Raw genomic sequence first — 6,315 nt, forward strand, 5'->3', positions numbered from 1 at the left:
AAAAAAAAAAAAAAAAAGAAAGAAAGAAAGAAATGCAAAACTTTAATCTTTCTAATTGACAAATATTAAAATCCAATTCAATCTGTATATCTTGTATATCCCTCCATCTTCTCCTCGTAGTCCAGAGAGACCATTAAAAAGCAAGAATAAATATATAAATACGTGCCTCACAAACACGCCACAGAATCAAAGATGTTCCTTGTGTTTTCAGACTTACAGCCATGGGCTTTTTGGGTTTGGGACTCGAAAACAAAGAGATTCAAAATATAAGTGTAATGTCCAGACCTTGGAGATAAATATGTAAGTCAGGTAGTGTCACTTTAGTTGCAAGTTAGAAGATTTTGTTCATATGTATAATGAGGCAGTTCTTAATTCTCAGTTTTAAGAAATTGTCTCAAAACTCTGAATGAATGAGGAAGTGTATGATTGAGTCAGTCCTGTTTTGGGCACTTAAGAAGGGGCTGTAAATGACAATAGCCAGCTGTAAAAAATCATTTAAAAATAAACCAGGTAGAAAATAACTGATCTCCATTGTGTCTACATGGTGTCAAAATATCCCCCGTAAAGTCAGGAGTCTGTCTGTTTGTCTGCAAACAGTAGAAGATTGATTTTTGGCACCTTTGATCTAAATGTGTGGGACCTTACAAACAATTGAGAGCATTTTTATTAAACTCAAGGTGTAGAAAAGAGAGGCTTGTTCACATACTAACTAAGCATTGCACCTCTATTCACACCCTAGTGCACTTCTGGTAAAATCAGAGACATGAGCAGAAAAGATGTATGTTTCCCACTCTTATATGTATAAATTAAGTCAGATCTGTGTATCTGGTGAGAAAAGTTGCAACTATTTATTAAGCACTTTTTTAGGTGGCAGTATGATGCCTATCTTACACAATCATTCTAGAAAGTAATGTATCGTCTCACTTGATCTTCCCAGGAAGAATCTGAAATTCCTCAGTTAAAACATTAAGCAGCTTGTCCCAACGTTACACATGTAGGAAGGGACCAAATTAGGATTTAAAATGCAAGCATGTTCCATTCTTAAACCTATATCACAGAGCTGGAGGTGTAGGTGGTCAATGGTAGAGCCTTACCTGACAAGTGCTACACTAGTGCTCAGTCACCGTATAGAATACTAAATTAGTAAGAAAAAATAAGTGACATTATACTCTAGTCAAGTAGTAGCAAGAAGTAAAAACTTTGTTTCTATGGATTGAAAACTTGAAAAATACTGAGATATGTTATCAAGAAAGAAATGCATTCCCCCCCCAAAAAATAAACCCTGTATGAAATGGACAGATCAATGAGGATGGCTAAATACTATCTACACACACACACACACACACACACACACACACACACACACAAAGTTGGGCAGAGTGGCACATACCTGTAATCCCAGTACTCAGAAGACTAAAGCAAGAAAGTCACAACTTCAACATTAAGGTTAACACAACCTACATAGCAAAGACCTGTGTTAAAAAAAAATCAGACAGTGAGAGAAAGCAGAATTAGAGAAGGAGGAGGAGAAGGAAGATTTAACTGGTTTGGGATAAAGGAGGCAAATAATTGTTATAAGCTACTATTGGAGTAAAAGTGGGCCAATTCTTTTGTCATGTAGAAAAAGAGAAAACAAAGTGCTTGTAAAAATTAAAAGTACCATAACTGATACACTGTGGATTTTGTTTTTGCTTTGTCCTTATTCTACGTATGAGCCTACTTTTTGGAATGGAATCAACATTATACTTAGGATACATGTACTGAATTACATAATACTGCACATAAGTACAACTATTATACTTCAATTAAACAAATTAGTTTTAAAAGAAAGAAAAAGAAAATCATGCTAGGATAACATAATGACTATGTTATCTCATTCAGTTATGAGATATATATATATATATATATATATATATATATATATATATATATATATATATATATATATATATATATATATATATGTATATGTTACAAGACATCACATTTCAAACCTGAAACAAATACACCTTGCTTGTCAACTGTACCCCAATAAAATAGAGAGGTCTCTGCAGGTAAGTAGATCAAATAGAGTGTTATACAATAGGTGTCAATTTACTCCTCACACTCCCCCAAATGAGAGCACTTGTGGAGTATAAAACCTGAACCATTTATGGCACTACAAAGTAGGATACCGTGGGTACTGCTTCTGCTGAGGGAATGTAAGAAAGCAGAATGAAATCTCCTGATTTAGAATTTGGCCAGTAGACAAGAGTCTAACGCCCCTACTCTCGTGAAAATAGCAAGGAGTCTTTAATAAGCACCAGTAGTCATGTCCTTAGTTCTACATTTCATCTAAAAGATAACAAACTGTCTCAGCCGCCTTACCAGGCTTAGGGACTGACTGATGCAACGGGAAACCCAACAACAAGGACACTCCAGCTGAATTACAAAAATAGCTTTTCCCCCAAGGATTTTTAATCCCAGCTCCAAGCTTCACTATCACAAGGAAAATAAACCTAAATGTGATCAATGCAGAAAAGACACCATCACCTGACTCCCAGAGCTTACTCATCTCCAGGCTTTCGTTGTGTGGGTTGGCTGGAAGGAGGGGAAAGAAGGAGTAAAGATGTTTTGTGTGTTAACTTCTAGCTTAGCTCCTGTCCCATACTAACCTTGCAAAGTCACGAGCACAGAAAGCAACACATATAGACACATACAGATATATACAGATATATACGCAGATAACATTGAAACATATGAATTTTACAAAAATACTTTCTATATATATATATAAATTGCATGGGGGGGGGAGGGGAGGAAACTGACCATGATCAGGATTCTCTTGACTCAAAATACAAATGTCAAAGTGAGATGGTGTGGTGTTTCCACCTTCTGTTGATCCGGGAGTGCAGTGATCATACATTCCACAGGAACCTTTAAAGCACCTTTTGCTCTTTGTAACTGACTGTCAAGCTGGAAGCTAAAGAGTTCACGTTTCTCTTAAGCAATCAAAAAGAAAGTAAATAAGTCTCTGGCTCCCTATCACCATTCAAATTGGACATTCAAATTGAAACCATTTCTGCTTCTGCATCTGCCTCGAAACTGATATTAACAAACTTGTCAAGCATTTTGTTTTACAACAGTGGTAAAACTACTCAAACAGAGAATATGCACGTCGTTTATTACATGCTACACTAAAACCAGAATTAAATCCAGGGGGTCACTGATTATTTTATCATTGCTTCAATTTATTCTCATATTTATAAGTTTTTTTTTTCTTTTTAGAATACAAGAATAATTGTAATTTGACATCATAGTGGACTTCATAATGTTGCAAACTTCTTTTCTTACATTTCTGGAGTTTGTGGTGAGATGAGAAGCATTCACATTGTTGAACTGAAAACAAAACATCATTTAGGAGCAAACAAGTGTTATTTTTCTCCTCTCCTAGCCAGCTTTCTCAACTGTCACCCTTGATCAACTGGAGAATGGAATATTCTCAGCTACCACCTTGATCTAACCTTGGACACATGTAACCAACCGTTGCAGTGCTTAGAGTGGAGTCCACTTCCTGTATTGTGTTTAATGAAGATGTGACAATAGTAAACCTCTTTACCTCATATTTTAATGAAGATGTGACAATAGTAAACCTCTTTACCTCATATTTTAATGAATATGTGACAATAGTAAAAACTCTTTACCTCATATTTTAATGAATATGTGACAATAGTAAAACTCTTTACCTCATATTTTTTTTCTTTTTTCAATTTTTATTAGGTATTTACTTCATTTACATTTCAAATGCTATCCCCAAAGTCCCCTATACCCTCCCCCCTGCTCCCCTACCTACGCAAGAGACAGCTATATCAGGGTCCTTTCAGCAAAATCTTGCTGGCGTATGCAATAGTGTCTGCGTTTCATGGCTGATTATGAGATGGACCCCTGGGTAGGGCAGTTTTTGGATGGTCCATCCTTTCGTCTCAGCTCCAAACTTTGTCTCTGTAACCCCTTCCATATTTTTTTATTCAAATTGATGAATCTGTTTTCATCTTCCTGGTAATGAAACACATTCTTGCCCTTTAAATCAATGCTTTATTTAAAGAACATGTTTATAAGTGAAAGTATTTCTGGATTTTCGGTGTTCCAGTTACCCTATTCACATTTTCTATAGTCTACTGGAATACACACTTATTGAGTGGTATTTTGTTACCTATTTCCTTGAGACAGAGTTACTTAAACTCTTCAATGAGACTAAAATATGTTAATATGAGTGTTGAACAAATGATAGAGCTGGCTCATTGTAGATTACAAAAGGTAAACTTTGCAGAGAAGAGATGATGTAAGAATATTTATATATTTTTACAGTGATAGCAAGCAAAGCATGAAGGTATCAAATGTAGTTTGGACAATCAATCTTAATTTGGTTGTTTCTTTATCTTTTAAGGCATTTATATATAAATCCATTAGGTTATAGAAGTTTATATGTTACAATACCTAGCCTCCAAGTTAATTATTAAACTATAGTTGTTTTCTATAGCTAATCCCATCACATTCTGGGAAACCTATTCCAGTTTATTGAAGGCATAGGTTTGGAAAAGTGAGGATTAACTTTGTTAATTAAAATGTGAAAGTCTATTTTGCGTTAAAACTCTCTTTTGTGCAAAAACACAATTTAAGCTTCAAACTCACTTATGAAACTGAGGAGTGGAAATCTGAGCCCCATAGTTTCTACACAGTCAGGATTGAAATGTAATCCATTTTGTTTCCCTATATCTCTTGTTTCAAGGTCCACAATTTATGTCTCATTCTGTCAGCATGGGCAATACACCATGATGATGGTGTTTGTTTGGGAGGGCTTGCATCTCTGGGTGCTTACTCTCCTGGAGTCCCATCCCCAATTTCTAGTGGTGCCATTAAGCCAGTTTCTGTCCAGCCAGCTTTGACTGTTCATGCCACAGACTCTTCTTTTGAACAGTTTACCCCATGCCACCGCCCCCCCCCCACACACACACACAAAGCTTGACAAGTCAGCCGCTGCTTTAATCCCCAGCTGTCTCCTGTATCCACAAGGAATTCTCCACTAGGAGTTCTGGTTTTCTTTCCTGGGCTCCTCTAACTAGAACCCAAGCTGCGATTTCTACTACACATGCTTCATAAGACTATGTGGATTCTCAAAAGCACTTGAAATCCATGCTTTTACCCAGCTCTGGATTTCTCTTTTGTTATTTCCTTTCCTTATCGAGATGCAACCCACAAGGCATACAAACTACTCATGTACGTTTTAGAATTCACTGTGTTTTAGAATATTCATGTAATTGTCCATCTATCAATTTTGAGACAAATTCACCCAAAAGAAAACCCTATGCCAATTCATTGCCCTTCTCACTGCCTCCTGCCTCAAACTATCACTAGCCTACTTCCTATTTCTAGGTGGATTTACCTGCTCATTCACACAAATGGAACCACACAGTATTTGCCCCCTTATGTCTTATGTACAGCTTGTTTCATTAGCACAATATTTTCAAAATTCCTCCATGTGACAGCATCTATATATTTATAATATGTAACGTATCTTTTTATCATATGACCCTTCAACTCCTCCTGTACCCTTCCTCCTCATATCTCCCTCCCACCTTCGTGTCCTCTTATCTTCTCTTGACTTATTTAAATGAGCAACTGAATCCAACAAGGGCTGCCAGTGTGCACATGGGTGTGGAACCATCCACTAAAGCAGAAGCAACCGACCAGAGGCCACACCCCTGAAAGAAACTGACTCTCCCTCCTCCCCCACTCCAGCTCCTGCGGCCGGTTATCAACTGCCTATAGCTCTCAGCTGGGGGCGGGGCCTTGTGACCCTCTCCCTAACTGTTGACGGAATGTTGACTGACTTGATCTTGTGCAGGTAACCACAGTCGCTGTGAGTTCCTGAGCTTATCAGTCCTGTCATGTCAAGAAGCTGATGTTTTGCAGGACTACTACCCCAGCCTTTAGCTCTCATAATCTTTCTCTCTCCTTCTATGACATTTCCTGGGCCTTGGGGTTATAGTGATAAAGATAATCCCGTTTAGGGCTGAACATTCCACAGTCCCTTACTGTCCTGCATTCTGACCAGTTGTGAGTCTCTGGATTAACCACCGTCCACTACAAAAAAGAAGCTTCTCTTAGGAGGGCTGAAAGCTGCACTAATCTATGGGTACAGAGATAAATATTTAGAATGCAGTTTGATACCATGTCCATTTAGCAAATTAATGACAGACATTTTGTGTAAATATATGTCCCTGTTTTTCTTGATTATACATTTAGTAGTGAAATGGCTGGGTTATATGTTTAATC

The sequence above is a fragment of the Mus pahari genome, chromosome X (assembly GCF_900095145.1).
Source record: "Mus pahari chromosome X, PAHARI_EIJ_v1.1, whole genome shotgun sequence".
Taxonomy (NCBI): Eukaryota; Metazoa; Chordata; class Mammalia; order Rodentia; family Muridae; genus Mus; species Mus pahari.